The sequence below is a fragment of the Eschscholzia californica genome, unplaced genomic scaffold, assembly GCF_041429995.1.
Source record: "Eschscholzia californica isolate CP2 unplaced genomic scaffold, dmEscCali1.0.p SCAF_1, whole genome shotgun sequence".
Lineage (NCBI taxonomy): Eukaryota > Viridiplantae > Streptophyta > Magnoliopsida > Ranunculales > Papaveraceae > Eschscholzia > Eschscholzia californica.
Window position 1 is genome coordinate 53,516,861 of NW_028238198.1, and position 17,253 is coordinate 53,534,113.

Here is a 17,253-nt window from a genome sequence, read left to right on the forward strand (position 1 = left end):
AATCATGGTTTATGCAGATTTGATATGTTTTCTTAGACAAATCGAGTCAATTTAGAAGTATTTCGGTTGAAACGTGTGTCTATGCTTTGTGTAGGTTTGCAAAATTGAGCTCTACATTGGAACCTGGGAGACTCGCCAAAACTGACAAGTCTGCCATACTAAATGATGCCATCCGTGTTTTGAATCATCTAAGAAGTGAAACTCATATAGCGGCTGAATATTGAAATCTTATTTAGTCTATGAGATTTAGAAGTTGCAGGGAATACTGTTCTCATTTAACGGCAATGCTTTGAGGACTAATTTTACTTATACTGCAGCCTGACACCATTCGTGTTATGGGTGACAAATCTACTGCTAGAGAGGCAATGAAGAAAGTTGGTGTTCCAACTGTCCACGGAAGTGACGGATTATTACAGGTGTCATATCAGATAATTCGTCCTTTTCATAACCATAAATATGTCGATTGTTACAGAAGCACATACGAAAACCTTGCCATCAATACTCTAAGCCCCTTAATTGGGTATATATTATGATATTATCGCCATCCAAGTATCTTTCCTTCATTTATTATTCTTCATATCACCAGTTTTGCTTGCGTTTTTCTCACTGTTTTGTAAATTTTACCCATTGTAAAACACATAGGAAGGTATCAGACTATCTCATGAAATTGGATATCCTGTGATGATCAAGGTAAATTAAGGTCTTCTTCTGTTTTTTTCTGATCCTTAACATAAATCAGCAATTCCTTTGTGACATTGTATTTTGACGGTGCACAAAAAATTCCAGATCTCAAGCCTTTTCCAAATTGTATTTTTTCTCATTTTTCTTAGAAACATTTGTTCTTTTTCTGACTTTTTGTCTTTCTGAAACTTATCAACAAATTAAATTCCTTCTTCTTAAGTCATATAGTAAAAATCTTACTCATAAACTTAATATCTAGAATATGTCTATAAATCCAAGTTAGCCGTTAGCCAACTGGAGAATATCAGTGTTAATATGCCATTATAAACTAAAGATAAATATTGTAATCTATTCTGTATGGTAACCCTTCGGTATGCAAGTCTTCATTCATATCGGTATGAAGTTTTACCAAACTTATTGTTGTTTTTCAAGGCAACTGCTGGTGGGGGTGGACGTGGAATCCGTCTCGCCAAAGAACCCGAGGAGTTCTTCAAATTGTTACAGGTATCCCCTAAGCTATTCTTTCTACATTCATCCTGTTCTTACTTCCTTACGTGGTTACAAATTTCTTGTCTATCGGTAGTTGATCAAATTTTCTGAATTAGGTCCGAAGTGTCCGTATATTTAAGATTAAAGAACTCTACTTAAAATTGCAACATCTTCCCACAATCACTATAACATCTGACATATTAAACAGCAAGCAAAGAGTGAACCTGGTGCAACATTTGGAAACGATGGAGTTTATTTAAAAAAGTGCGTACAAAACCCAAGGCACATTGAGTTCCAGGTACTCCATAGTTAATAAAGTTGTCTTTTGTTTTTTATCTCTGCCTTCGGTGTTTAAGCTTCTGATTCACCTCTGGAATACCAATTAATCCGCAGGTTGTAGCTGATATGTTTGGCAGCGTTGTTCACTTTGGGGAACGTGATTACAACCTTCTTAGGAACACCAAGATCCTTCTGTTAGTCGAGTGAAACTCGTGCAACTTAAGCATGATAACTCTATTGCCACAGATGAACCTGTGAAGGAAAGAGCGAATGGAACAACTAATGAAAAGGATCCATTGCTCTATATTGATACTCGGTCTACCACGTTCGTGGAATTCAATTTCAGTAATATACTAGAGTTATCCGACCGTTAGAGCAAAAACATGGTTGGTGCAGTATTCGTATGTTTTCTTAGACAAATCGAGTCACTTTAGAAGTATTTAGGCTGAAAGGTGTGTCTATGCTTTGTGCAGGTTTGCAGAATCGATCTCTACATTGGAACCTGGGACACCCGCCAAAACTGACAGGTCTGCCATACTAAGTGATGCCATCCGTGTTGAATTTTAACTAACAAGTGAAAGTTAGGAGCTTAAAGATGCAAATAAAAAACTTCAAAAGGAGATTAAAAGTCTGAAGGTAATTCTATCTTGTATATATACAAAGAAAATACCAGTATTTTATAAGTTCTTGGAGATTCACTTGTACAAATTATTATTACTCTAGAATAAGATAGGCATTAGTAAAACTTTTAATATAGTATATCTTTATTGTTGCAGGTAAATTTTCTTCATTCAATATGGAACTGGAACACTTTCGAGTTTCTTTACTGAGGACCATTTCACAGTTCGATGGTCTACTTGGATTTGATTTCCAAAAGATCTTGGTGGGCAATATTGTTCATGTTTGGTATGTTATTACATCTATAAGTATTAGTAACTCAATCAAAGATTTAAAACTATTCAGTTGTTATACATTTGGTATTTACACCCTCTGTTACACTATTTAATTGACAAAACGGCTCATTTTTCATTAAAATTGGGAGTTACTGTCCCATTATCTCCTATTTGAACTGACAAGTTTACAATCTCCATTCACTTACACTCCTTTTATTCCTCCCATCTTTATATAATCAATACTTGCCAATATTTCCACCACTTAAGTTTGTGTTTTCAACTTTCAAGTTGCAAGGATTAGGGATATATCTTGATTTAGTTATCTCCCGGTGAAGTTTATGGAAAATAACAGGAAGTTTCCTTCAGATGAATCACCCTCGAGGAAAGGTAGTCTCTTATCTCAATTTCCATTTAAACGATGGTAAAGAATTTTGATGGGCCTAAAAGGTTACCCTAAAAGGTCTCCACCCGCAAGTATACGGGCGTCAAGTAATAAGTCCGGTAAGACCGGTTCGTTCCTCAGAGACTAAGTTAAACTAAAATCTAACCTTAAAACTATTGAGATTTAAAAATGGTTTGATGGAGGTTTAATAAAAATAAAACAAAAAAATAAATAAATAAATAAACAAAGAAATAAGTCGGTATTCAGAAAAAGGGAACCTAGGGTTTTTGAATCCATCCACATGATAATCCTAAAGACGATTTATTTGCCTTAATCAACTAAGTTCTTTGTTTTACTCGGGTTCTATTACATGAACGTTCTAGAATCCGGAAGATGTTGTCATTAAAATCAATAAGAACTTTAAAATATATGAAGATTTAATCTAAAAATTGACTTGCATATAAATCAAAACAATAACATTCTCATTACGGACTTCATCTAAAACCCTAGACAAGAAATTTAGTTTCTCATGATGATAGATGGAAGTTTAACTAAATAAATGATGGGAGAAAAGTAGAAAAAGTTGGATTTCTTACTGATTTTGCAGCCAAACAGAGCCTTAAGGAATTGATTTCCTTCTGTTTTTCCCGGAAATCTGCCAAACGCACCCTCTGGGAAAACGATTTTCTCGTCTTCCCGGAAATGGATTCCTTCTGGGAAAATAATTTTCTCACCTTCTTCAACCTTCTTTCTCTCTCTAAACTTTCTGTTTCTTTCTCACTCTTTCTGTAATCTCTCTCTCTCTCTCTCTTTAATCTCCCTCTCTCTCACTAAGAAGTAGACAATAACAAAGAGAAATAAAAAAATCAAGAAAAATTAAGTTGATAAAGCTCTCGGTTTCTCTCTCTCTCTCTACAAAACTCTCATATTAATCTCTCTGTCTCTCTCTATCTCTCTCTCACTAAGAAGTAGAGGAAGCAAAAAAGAAAATCAAAAGTTAAATAGATAAAAGGAAAATCATGAAATCAATGGTCTCGGCTCAGTTTCTCTCTCTACTCCTCCTTCTCTGTTTTCTTCTCTAAACCGTGATGATCATCTCTCTCTCTCTCTAATTTACTGTGTGTAGTTGAGCTTGAGAGGAGGATGATACCCCAGCCGAGATTCCACTTCTCTCTCTCTACTGTTCCTCTTTCTAAAATCCCTCAACCCGTGATGATCCTCAATGGCCGAACTCCTCTCTCCTTTATAGGAAAACCAACCGAAAAATCCTCTCACTCTGTTTTGATTCGAATTGAAGCCAATATCTCCTTCAATCCTTCTCTCTCTATCTCTCTCTCGGGTCTGTTTTGTAACAGTTTCATGAAGGATTAGATATAGACGAGAGAGAGAAGGAAATAACCTATCCATCCGGTGAAGCCATATGACGCGACTAAATATAGCCGTTGGATCTCAGCGTGTGTGGAGATGATGGCATGGAGTGCCCGGGACTACTGTATTAACTTGCACCGGGTTACATGGAGGGAGTGTCTTAGGAGTTATCCCGAATACAGCCTACGTGACCACCAAGCCTCCCGACAGTATACCACAAACTCCTGGTACCGTCAGATCGCGTCATGTCCTCCCGATAGATCTGCGCCACGTGGCTCTAGGTGTTTTGGTCACATGATTTTGACCCCAATCTTTGACCTTGAATATTTTATTGATCCGGACTCCGATTTGACTTCCGTTTTCGCCTACGGGCTCGTGTTGGACTCTACTTTCCATCCGAACACTAATCTTGACCAAGAAGTCAGAATCAACAAATGACCAAAATGCCCCTAGTCTGTATTCTTTCCGACTTTATCCGTTTTGCACGCGTAACTCTGTAAAAAGGTACCTGAACATAAAAGAGAGTAATTCGTGAGAGTAACTGCTCTAGAGAGACTAACTCGTCTAAATTAAGAGACTCAGATGGGACATTTCCATGTCTCATCAAACATCCCCAAACTTAGATTTTGCTAGTCCTCGAGCAAAACAGAAAAATAAAACTAAACCCATTTCACCACTTTCGTAGGGACCCACGATTGCACTTAGCACGTGCAACAAGCCGTTAAACCTCTAGGTTACCCAAGAGGACGAGTTTTGTCTCGTGAGGGTTTGCAGTGAATATACCCACAAAATTCAAAGATCAAAGATGCAAAAGGGTCTAAATATGATGTGGACTAAAAATGTTCATCCGGTAGATTTTCGAAAGTTAATAGACATGAAATCTAAGTCGACCAAACCATGCAAATGCTAAAAATCCCTTCACTAGTAATCAAGACTCGAAGTGCACGTGACCAGCCAATATGAGTATCATTTCGGTTCTGAAAAGACAAGACCTCAATTACCGTCTCGATACATTTCGCCTCGACTACTGCCTCACGGTCATACACTCAAAAATCAAAGTCACTCAAGAATGGTTCACTCTATGTGTTGGTATGAATATGAAGGAAAACTCAACACATGAAAAAGACGGACTAAAATTCTGTGGACGACTGATCTCAAAGAAGGAAACAACCACTAATATGGAATGGGGAAGCTAACCGACTCTTCTCACCTGATCTACTATCTAACAATGCTTCCTAGAGGTCGATGGACACTAATGAGGATCTGACTAGAACTCCTGAGAACTCGACGTCTTCAAATCTTCAAGAACTTCTTCAAGGGGAAAACACTCAAACAAAACTACATAACCACTTTTTTCTTGCATTTTTCATTTTTTTTTTTTTTTTTTTTTTTTTTTTTTTTTTTTTCAATACACTTCTGGTAATAAAACTCAAAATACAAATACTTCTTTCTTAACACTTTCCTTGGGTATAATTCTCTCCACTTTGCTTCATGCCGTATTCTCAGGGTTCTAAATGATGAGGTTCCTATCTTCCTCTAGTTGACACTGTTTTCAAGTTTCCAGACTACAAGAGAAGGGTTTACTTCCTGATGACATCCCTAGTGGTTGTAAAATTTGAACTCAGGAGATCAAATGAGTTTTTTTTTCAATATTGCGAGGTTGAGTAGCTCTTCATTCTACTCAGAATTAGCTCAGAAGAGATCACTCAAAACAACAAGAAAGGCTCAGAATCTCACACGGGTTAAGTCTCCACTAATGATCGATTAAGTTCTCTCAGAGAAGTCAATTCTTCACCTATCTAATACTCACATGGCTAGTGCACAGACAACCTCAAGACTCGAAATTCGTGGAAAAACCTTTAGCAAAAGCACAGTAAAACCAACTAGACTCTATAACCATTAACAAACAAAAACAACTAGACTCACATTTTCAATCCAAAAATTAAAAATTTTGAAAAATTTTGAACCCTTTTGAATTTTTGAAATAAGGACTTAGCAAAAAGTTCAATCCCCTATCCCCAAACTTAAACCGAACATTGTCCTCAATGTTCTGAAGACTATGCAAAAAATAACAGGGTGAAGGGAAAGATATTACCTGATTCCGCGTCCTCTGCATGGGTTGCCTCCCAGAAAGCGCTAAGTTTAACGTCTTCAGCCAGACGAAACAGATGATTCGAAAAATGGGAAAAAATTATACCTACTGGATTACAGAAGTGTAACTAACTGTAAACCAATATTCGATACATCTGTGGGTCCACCCAAAACACAAAGTTTTCAGTGAACGATAGTCTCACATTTTTGTGAATTGGTGATAGTGTAAGTGAGACTATCAAGTAAGAAGGGCAATCCCCAAACTTAGACGACAATAAGGTCGTTAAGTTTGGCACCGCACTAGAGAGAGTACAGATCGGATAGAATGGGTCTACATATGGATGATCGACAGAGGGAGTGAGTGCTTCAAAATCTACACATGGTTTTGAGGGACAAAATACAAAGCAATCTAGAGGACTATCAATGACACCCGGACTTAAACTAGGGTTCTCTAAAACAGGTACTTCGAGTTCCTTCAATGGAGAAACCCTACTATCAGACTCACAATCCCTAGAAGTCGAGTTAGATAGTCCTTCTATAATTTCTTTTATCATGTTATCATCGGTGTCCCTAAAGAATTCTAAATCTTCGCCTAAATCAGGCGAGTCAATCCTCTCATTTAGCAAATTGGTCAACCATGATTCATCATCCTCAGTTGAGTCAAACGACTTCAAATCATCTTCAACTCTAGTGAACTCTTCATTATGGTCTGAATGTATTTCAAGTTCGATACAATGAGAGGATATCTCTATATTGGGCTCCATCGTTTCTGAGATTTTGGTCTCAATAACGATGTTATCGGGAGAACTGTACTCCTCTAAAATTGTATCCTCGTCATCATAGTACACAGGACACTGTGGACCGTACTCTACATTCTCATGGTGATCTTCTTCTATAATACTAGTTGTTATTTCTTTTAGAGTTCTATAGGTATTGTCATTCTTTTCTTCTAAAGTCTGACAAAACTCGAAAGTACTCTTTTGAAGATCACTAACAGTTTGGGTCAAAGAAGATGATCCTAAAGATGAAGAGTCAATAGTTTCACCGTTATCCCACTGAGGTTGAGACACGTGTGGAACATAAGACTCTCCATTAATCCTCTTTAGCGCACTCATAGACTCTTCATGAACCTTCTTTAACATACTCATTTCTTCGGCCAACGAAGATGATCCTAAAGATGGAGAGTCAATAGTTTCACCGTTATCCCACTGAGGTTGAGACACGTGTGGAGCATAAGACTCTCCATTAATCCTCCTTAGCGCACTCATAGACTCTTCATGAACCTTCTTTAACATACTCATTTCTTCGGCCAACGAAGGTGATGTTGGAGATGAAGGATCAATAGTTTCACCGTTATCCCATTGAGGTTGAGATACGTGTGAAGCATAAAATTCTTCGTTATAATGCATGTAAGAGTCATTAGTTTCAATGTTTTCCCATTGAGGTTGGGACACATTTGGAGCATAAGACTCTCTACTATAATGCATGTAAGATGATCTGTCAGGATACCTATAATATGGTTCATAACCTTCTTGAGGTTGATGATAATCCCTATGACCATCATTATGCACATTGTATCTAGGATGACTAACACTATTCTGACCATTTGCTAAATACCACCATGGTAGATTTGAAGAACTCTCGTCCCTTCTGCCATTATGTTGGGACCACGATCTATCCATCTCTCATTAATATATATATATATATATATATATTTTTTTTTTTTTTTTTTTTTTTTTTTTTTTTTTGAGACCGAAAACCGAAGAAGCCCTACAAAGATCCTATAGGAAAGCAAACATAATCAGGCTGACTCCACCAAGCAACCTAGACAAAATCTAGCAATGAGTGGGTTTGTCAGATTCACCTAAAAAGCTAGACAGCTCCTACTTCTCCACAACACTTGAACTTTGACTGTTATAAAGGTTACTCGATCAGAGTAGTCGGTAAACAATTCTCCAGGAAGACAACCAACGATGAACGTTGTGACAGCCGTCTTCCTTCGGCAAACGTTTCCTCTTCTCGAGGCGGCCTTTTTGACAAGAATTGTTTACAAACTTTCCTCTGAGAATGCCTAGATAAAAGACAATTTCCCGAGTTGTTTTTGAAGGGTCCTATGAGCTCGTTACCTTAGGGGCTGATGTCTAAATAATATTTTAGCTTTTTAAGTGAGGTTTGGGTTCGTGAATGTTGTTACCTATGTGGGCAAGAGAACGGTGATGAAATCCGTTTCTTATCTTGTAACTGGGTTAGTGCCCTTACTAGAATGATTACACTAACAGTTCGATCAAAGCAATTAAGCACACGAATTCACACCAATACCCACTGACAGGAGATTCGTGGGTGTTCAAGAAATTTACCTCCCGTTCAAGACGGGCGATGACCTTTGTAGATGACCCGCGAATGTTCCGACCCGAGGCTTCGTTTTGGTTTTTCGGTTACAATTAAATTAAGCCCTCCAATTTAGGGTCAAAACTTAAAAATAAAAAATAAAACCAGAAAGTCTAAAAGTCTCTCTCTCACAAAAAAATAAAATAAAAATAAAAAATAACAAAAATTGTAAATTCTTCTTCTTGAGCTCCTCTCCTTGTTGCGCCTTCTCCTTTGCTCCTTAGTGTTTTTCTACACCAAAAACGGAAAAGCAAGTAAAAGTGTCCAAAAATAAAAACTTACCAAAAATAGAAATAAAATTAGATTAAATTTAAACTAAGTCCCCGGCAGCGGCGCCAAAAAACTTGATGGGCCTAAAAGGTTACCCTAAAAGGTCTCCACCCACAAGTATACGGGCGTCAAGTAATAAGTCCGGTAAGACCGGTTCGTTCCTCAGAGACTAAGTTAAACTAAAATCTAACCTTAAAACTATTGAGATTTAAAAATGGTTTGATGGAGGTTTAATAAAAATAAAACAAAAAAATAAATAAATAAATAAACAAAGAAATAAGTCGGTATTCAGAAAAAGGGAACCTAGGGTTTTTGAATCCATCCACATGATAATCCTAAAGACGATTTATTTGCCTTAATCAACTAAGTTCTTTGTTTTACTCGGGTTCTATTACATGAACGTTCTAGAATCCGGAAGATGTTGTCATTAAAATCAATAAGAACTTTAAAATATATGAAGATTTAATCTAAAAATTGACTTGCATATAAATCAAAACAATAACATTCTCATTACGGACTTCATCTAAAACCCTAGATAAGAAATTTAGTTTCTCATGATGATAGATGGAAGTTTAACTAAATAAATGATGGGAGAAAAGTAGAAAAAGTTGGATTTCTTACTGATTTTGCAGCCAAACAGAGCCTTAAGGAATTGATTTCCTTCTGTTTTTCCCGGAAATCTGCCAAACGCACCCTCTGGGAAAACGATTTTCTCGTCTTCCCGGAAATGGATTCCTTCTGGGAAAATAATTTTCTCACCTTCTTCAACCTTCTTTCTCTCTCTAAACTTTCTGTTTCTTTCTCACTCTTTCTGTAATCTCTCTCTCTCTCTTTCTTTAATCTCCCTCTCTCTCACTAAGAAGTAGACAATAACAAAGAGAAATAAAAAAATCAAGAAAAATTAAGTTGATAAAGCTCTCGGTTTCTCTCTCTCTCTCTACAAAACTCTCATATTAATCTCTCTGTCTCTCTCTATCTCTCTCTCACTAAGAAGTAGAGGAAGCAAAAAAGAAAATCAAAAGTTAAATAGATAAAAGGAAAATCATGAAATCAATGGTCTCGGCTCAGTTTCTCTCTCTACTCCTCCTTCTCTGTTTTCTTCTCTAAACCGTGATGATCATCTCTCTCTCTCTCTAATTTACTGTGTGTAGTTGAGCTGGAGAGGAGGATGATACCCCAGCCGAGATTCCACTTCTCTCTCTCTACTGTTCCTCTTTCTAAAATCCCTCAACCCGTGATGATCCTCAATGGCCGAACTCCTCTCTCCTTTATAGGAAAACCAACCGAAAAATCCTCTCACTCTGTTTTGATTCGAATTGAAGCCAATATCTCCTTCAATCCTTCTCTCTCTATCTCTCTCTCGGGTCTGTTTTGTAACAGTTTCATGAAGGATTAGATATAGACGAGAGAGAGAAGGAAATAACCTATCCATCCGGTGAAGCCATATGACGCGACTAAATATAGCCGTTGGATCTCAGCGTGTGTGGAGATGATGGCATGGAGTGCCCGGGACTACTGTATTAACTTGCACCGGGTTACATGGAGGGAGTGTCTTAGGAGTTATCCCGAATACAGCCTACGTGACCACCAAGCCTCCCGACAGTATACCACAAACTCCTGGTACCGTCAGATCGCGTCATGTCCTCCCGATAGATCTGCGCCACGTGGCTCTAGGTGTTTTGGTCACATGATTTTGACCCCAATCTTTGACCTTGAATATTTTATTGATCCGGACTCCGATTTGACTTCCGTTTTCGCCTACGGGCTCGTCTTGGACTCTACTTTCCATCCGAACACTAATCTTGACCAAGAAGTCAGAATCAACAAATGACCAAAATGCCCCTAGTCTGTATTCTTTCCGACTTTATCCGTTTTGCACGCGTAACTCTGTAAAAAGGTACCTGAACATAAAAGAGAGTAATTCGTGAGAGTAACTGCTCTAGAGAGACTAACTCGTCTAAATTAAGAGACTCAGATGGGACATTTCCATGTCTCATCAAACATCCCCAAACTTAGATTTTGCTAGTCCTCGAGCAAAACAGAAAAATAAAACTAAACCCATTTCACCACTTTCGTAGGGACCCACGATTGCACTTAGCACGTGCAACAAGCCGTTAAACCTCTAGGTTACCCAAGAGGACGAGTTTTGTCTCGTGAGGGTTTGCAGTGAATATACCCACAAAATTCAAAGATCAAAGATGCAAAAGGGTCTAAATATGATGTGGACTAAAAATGTTCATCCGGTAGATTTTCGAAAGTTAATAGACATGAAATCTAAGTCGACCAAACCATGCAAATGCTAAAAATCCCTTCACTAGTAATCAAGACTCGAAGTGCACGTGACCAGCCAATATGAGTATCATTTCGGTTCTGAAAAGACAAGACCTCAATTACCGTCTCGATACATTTCGCCTCGACTACTGCCTCACGGTCATACACTCAAAAATCAAAGTCACTCAAGAATGGTTCACTCTATGTGTTGGTATGAATATGAAGGAAAACTCAACACATGAAAAAGACGGACTAAAATTCTGTGGACGACTGATCTCAAAGAAGGAAACAACCACTAATATGGAATGGGGAAGCTAACCGACTCTTCTCACCTGATCTACTATCTAACAATGCTTCCTAGAGGTCGATGGACACTAATGAGGATCTGACTAGAACTCCTGAGAACTCGACGTCTTCAAATCTTCAAGAACTTCTTCAAGGGGAAAACACTCAAACAAAACTACATAACCACTTTTTTCTTGCATTTTTCATTTTTTTTTTTTTTTTTTTTTTTTTTTTTTTTTTCAATACACTTCTGGTAATAAAACTCAAAATACAAATACTTCTTTCTTAACACTTTCCTTGGGTATAATTCTCTCCACTTTGCTTCATGCCGTATTCTCAGGGTTCTAAATGATGAGGTTCCTATCTTCCTCTAGTTGACACTGTTTTCAAGTTTCCAGACTACAAGAGAAGGGTTTACTTCCTGATGACATCCCTAGTGGTTGTAAAATTTGAACTCAGGAGATCAAATGAGTTCTTTTTTCAATATTGCGAGGTTGAGTAGCTCTTCATTCTACTCAGAATTAGCTCAGAAGAGATCACTCAAAACAACAAGAAAGGCTCAGAATCTCACACGGGTTAAGTCTCCACTAATGATCGATTAAGTTCTCTCAGAGAAGTCAATTCTTCACCTATCTAATACTCACATGGCTAGTGCACAGACAACCTCAAGACTCGAAATTCGTGGAAAAACCTTTAGCAAAAGCACAGTAAAACCAACTAGACTCTATAACCATTAACAAACAAAAACAACTAGACTCACATTTTCAATCCAAAAATTAAAAATTTTGAAAAATTTTGAACCCTTTTGAATTTTTGAAATAAGGACTTAGCAAAAAGTTCAATCCCCTACGAAGACCGAAAACCGAAGAAGCCCTACGAAGATCCTATAGGAAAGCAAACATAATCAGGCTGACTCCACCAAGCAACCTAGACAAAATCTAGCAATGAGTGGGTTTGTCAGATTCACCTAAAAAGCTAGACAGCTCCTACTTCTCCACAACACTTGAACTTTGACTGTTATAAAGGTTACTCGATCAGAGTAGTCGGTAAACAATTCTCCAGGAAGACAACCAACGATGAACGTTGTGACAGCCGTCTTCCTTCGGCAAACGTTTCCTCTTCTCGAGGCGGCCTTTTTGACAAGAATTGTTTACAAACTTTCCTCTGAGAATGCCTAGATAAAAGACAATTTCCCGAGTTGTTTTTGAAGGGTCCTATGAGCTCGTTACCTTAGGGGCTGATGTCTAAATAATATTTTAGCTTTTTAAGTGAGGTTTGGGTTCGTGAATGTTGTTACCTATGTGGGCAAGAGAACGGTGATGAAATCCGTTTCTTATCTTGTAACTGGGTTAGTGCCCTTACTAGAATGATTACACTAACAGTTCGATCAAAGCAATTAAGCACACGAATTCACACCAATACCCACTGACAGGAGATTCGTGGGTGTTCAAGAAATTTACCTCCCGTTCAAGACGGGCGATGACCTTTGTAGATGACCCGCGAATGTTCCGACCCGAGGCTTCGTTTTGGTTTTTCGGTTACAATTAAATTAAGCCCTCCAATTTAGGGTCAAAACTTAAAAATAAAAAATAAAACCAGAAAGTCTAAAAGTCTCTCTCTCACAAAAAAATAAAATAAAAATAAAAAATAACAAAAATTGTAAATTCTTCTTCTTGAGCTCCTCTCCTTGTTGCGCCTTCTCCTTTGCTCCTTAGTGTTTTTCTACACCAAAAACGGAAAAGCAAGTAAAAGTGTCCAAAAATAAAAACTTACCAAAAATAGAAATAAAATTAGATTAAATTTAAACTAAGTCCCCGGCAGCGGCGCCAAAAAACTTGATGGGCCTAAAAGGTTACCCTAAAAGGTCTCCACCCGCAAGTATACGGGCGTCAAGTAATAAGTCCGGTAAGACCGGTTCGTTCCTCAGAGACTAAGTTAAACTAAAATCTAACCTTAAAACTATTGAGATTTAAAAATGGTTTGATGGAGGTTTAATAAAAATAAAACAAAAAAATAAATAAATAAATAAACAAAGAAATAAGTCGGTATTCAGAAAAAGGGAACCTAGGGTTTTTGAATCCATCCACATGATAATCCTAAAGACGATTTATTTGCCTTAATCAACTAAGTTCTTTGTTTTACTCGGGTTCTATTACATGAACGTTCTAGAATCCGGAAGATGTTGTCATTAAAATCAATAAGAACTTTAAAATATATGAAGATTTAATCTAAAAATTGACTTGCATATAAATCAAAACAATAACATTCTCATTACGGACTTCATCTAAAACCCTAGATAAGAAATTTAGTTTCTCATGATGATAGATGGAAGTTTAACTAAATAAATGATGGGAGAAAAGTAGAAAAAGTTGGATTTCTTACTGATTTTGCAGCCAAACAGAGCCTTAAGGAATTGATTTCCTTCTGTTTTTCCCGGAAATCTGCCAAACGCACCCTCTGGGAAAACGATTTTCTCGTCTTCCCGGAAATGGATTCCTTCTGGGAAAATAATTTTCTCACCTTCTTCAACCTTCTTTCTCTCTCTAAACTTTCTGTTTCTTTCTCACTCTTTCTGTAATCTCTCTCTCTCTCTCTCTCTCTTTAATCTCCCTCTCTCTCACTAAGAAGTAGACAATAACAAAGAGAAATAAAAAAATCAAGAAAAATTAAGTTGATAAAGCTCTCGGTTTCTCTCTCTCTCTCTACAAAACTCTCATATTAATCTCTCTGTCTCTCTCTATCTCTCTCTCACTAAGAAGTAGAGGAAGCAAAAAAGAAAATCAAAAGTTAAATAGATAAAAGGAAAATCATGAAATCAATGGTCTCGGCTCAGTTTCTCTCTCTACTCCTCCTTCTCTGTTTTCTTCTCTAAACCGTGATGATCATCTCTCTCTCTCTCTAATTTACTGTGTGTAGTTGAGCTTGAGAGGAGGATGATACCCCAGCCGAGATTCCACTTCTCTCTCTCTACTGTTCCTCTTTCTAAAATCCCTCAACCCGTGATGATCCTCAATGGCCGAACTCCTCTCTCTTTTATAGGAAAACCAACCGAAAAATCCTCTCACTCTGTTTTGATTCGAATTGAAGCCAATATCTCCTTCAATCCTTCTCTCTCTATCTCTCTCTCGGGTCTGTTTTGTAACAGTTTCATGAAGGATTAGATATAGACGAGAGAGAGAAGGAAATAACCTATCCATCCGGTGAAGCCATATGACGCGACTAAATATAGCCGTTGGATCTCAGCGTGTGTGGAGATGATGGCATGGAGTGCCCGGGACTACTGTATTAACTTGCACCGGGTTACATGGAGGGAGTGTCTTAGGAGTTATCCCGAATACAGCCTACGTGACCACCAAGCCTCCCGACAGTATACCACAAACTCCTGGTACCGTCAGATCGCGTCATGTCCTCCCGATAGATCTGCGCCACGTGGCTCTAGGTGTTTTGGTCACATGATTTTGACCCCAATCTTTGACCTTGAATATTTTATTGATCCGGACTCCGATTTGACTTCCGTTTTCGCCTACGGGCTCGTCTTGGACTCTACTTTCCATCCGAACACTAATCTTGACCAAGAAGTCAGAATTAACAAATGACCAAAATGCCCCTAGTCTGTATTCTTTCCGACTTTATCCGTTTTGCACGCGTAACTCTGTAAAAAGGTACCTGAACATAAAAGAGAGTAATTCGTGAGAGTAACTGCTCTAGAGAGACTAACTCGTCTAAATTAAGAGACTCAGATGGGACATTTCCATGTCTCATCAAATTTACTCCTTCAATCTTTTTCTTTTTTGTTGAGTTTCTCGAGAAACAAATAATTTGGTGAATCCCTAAGCATAAATTTTCATTATTTTCTATTTGTTGAGTATCTGACTTTTGAACGGGGCATAAAACTTATAAAGATGGATTTTTGGAACTTTTCACCCAAAATTAACCATGGATCAAAAAGAGTCAAGTTTCTTTTGGTTACAAAATAATAAGAGTAAAGTTAGTATTAAATTTGGATAGGGAGATATTTTTTCTGTCATTTATTTACGCTAACATAATATAAGTGGTTTCCATATTGTTTAATCTCATTTTTTTTGTGTACAGACGGATCAAGAAAGAATTGTCACGTGAAAGTGGAGATGAAGTTGTCTAAGGACCCTCATGCAAAAGAGCTACTCATTAGGCCTTTAAGTTCCAAACATGGGATGGATGCAATTAAATATATACACGAATATGTCTATAAAGGTGAAAATTATAATACTCCGGTAATTGAAGCGGCAGACGAGATTAAGTAATACTACAATTCTATTATTTTATTTTTCGCAATAAAGGAGTTTACGATAGATTTCAATCTATAACAAACTTTTGTTTCTATTTTCAATAAAATTGTTTTGCTTTTATTTTTCTAATTACTAATCATGTATTTCCCCTAATCGCTAAACAAATCTGTTCAAGACATAAAATTAAAAGTCTTACTGCACACACAATTTTCTTTTTCAATTTGTTATCTTTAAATATACCTTCGTACATTGTCTCTCAATCCTCAAACTATACATCTTCATATTAAACCATGGTCGATTTTGTTGTCCTCAATGTTACATGATTCTTCTATGTTCATTCACATTTTAATTCTTTATTTGTCGAAGGTCAACTACAAAAGACGGTACATTTTGTTTTCCTCACATGTAACTAAAATCGTGCTAGACAGTGACTTGGCAGACATATGACTGGGACAAACACTTATCATTCAAATTCAGCCATCTGTTTTCTTTCCCGGATTAAATCAGGTTGTCCATGAACACTTCATTGCCCATTACATTACCTCTTCATTGTCCCTCCAATTACCTCATTCAGATATGGAACGTGAACCCTCCATTTTCCTTCTCCCTCAGAAGTTGTTCATTGTCCTTTACATTACCTCTTCATTGTCCCTTCAATTACCTCATTCGGATACGAAACGTGAACCCTCCATTTTCCTTCTCCCTCTGATAACTTCATTCTTTATCTCTATTAACTGAAACGGAAGAAACCCTAACGCAGAACGCTTAGTCTACAATGTTGTTGTTAATTGAATCTTCACCTTTATTAAATCTCTCTTTCACCACCGTTAAAGTTGCACCTTTATAATTGGGATGAAAGAGACATGGATGAACAGTCGAGAGATTAGGTAGACAAACAGAACGTTTTGAGGTATATATAAATCATATTTTTTTTATATTTCCCAATTATGTTTCTTTTCCCTTTCCCCAATTCTAAACTTATTTTCAGGATTTAATTTTGCCGACACCTCCTTTTTAGTGTTTATAACATTGCTATGTTGTTCATTTTCATTTAGGCTTCAGTTCCATTCAAGCATTTCATAGTTTACTTGTTGGAGATTTTATGTATAGTTCGAGGGATGATAGGATTATAGAGTTGGAATTCATGAGTAAACCTTGGCTAAATTATATTTAGGAAACTTAATTATTTCCGGTTCATAAGATTTTTTTCGCCGACCATCAACAACGACTCTACTTGGGTACATATTGTATTAATTTAGGATAAGTATATTGGGAGTTGGTATTAACTATAATAGTTCACAATCAGATCGCACCAGAGGGTGTTTAAGTACATGTAAGACTCGAAGGATTTTTCGTTTCAGGAGAAGGAGGGAAAGTGTCGATATTGCTTCGCATGATAATATGGTCAATTTAGTGAGTATAATACAATAAAACTTTTGGGCCAACTAATGACATAGATTTATACGATGCCAGAACATGTAGCCTACTTGAACAAATTTATTGATGAATATGACAGTGCCAGATTTGCATGTTACGAAGAGTGTTATGAAGAATTAAACAGGGTGTAAAATTAACTTTTTATTATTTT

At 37.2% G+C, this 17,253-nt stretch overlaps 1 long non-coding RNA gene across 1 annotated transcript; it reads left to right on the forward strand.

Annotated features, from left to right (window-relative positions):
* Nucleotides 1–2,629: 2,629 nt before the first annotated feature.
* LOC147567604 (uncharacterized) lies at nt 2,630–15,787 on the forward strand. The gene is made up of 2 exons (XR_015230802.1): nt 2,630–2,729; nt 15,490–15,787. It is a non-coding gene; the product is annotated as an uncharacterized LOC147567604 (long non-coding RNA).
* The last annotated feature ends 1,466 nt before the right edge of the window (nt 15,788–17,253 follow it).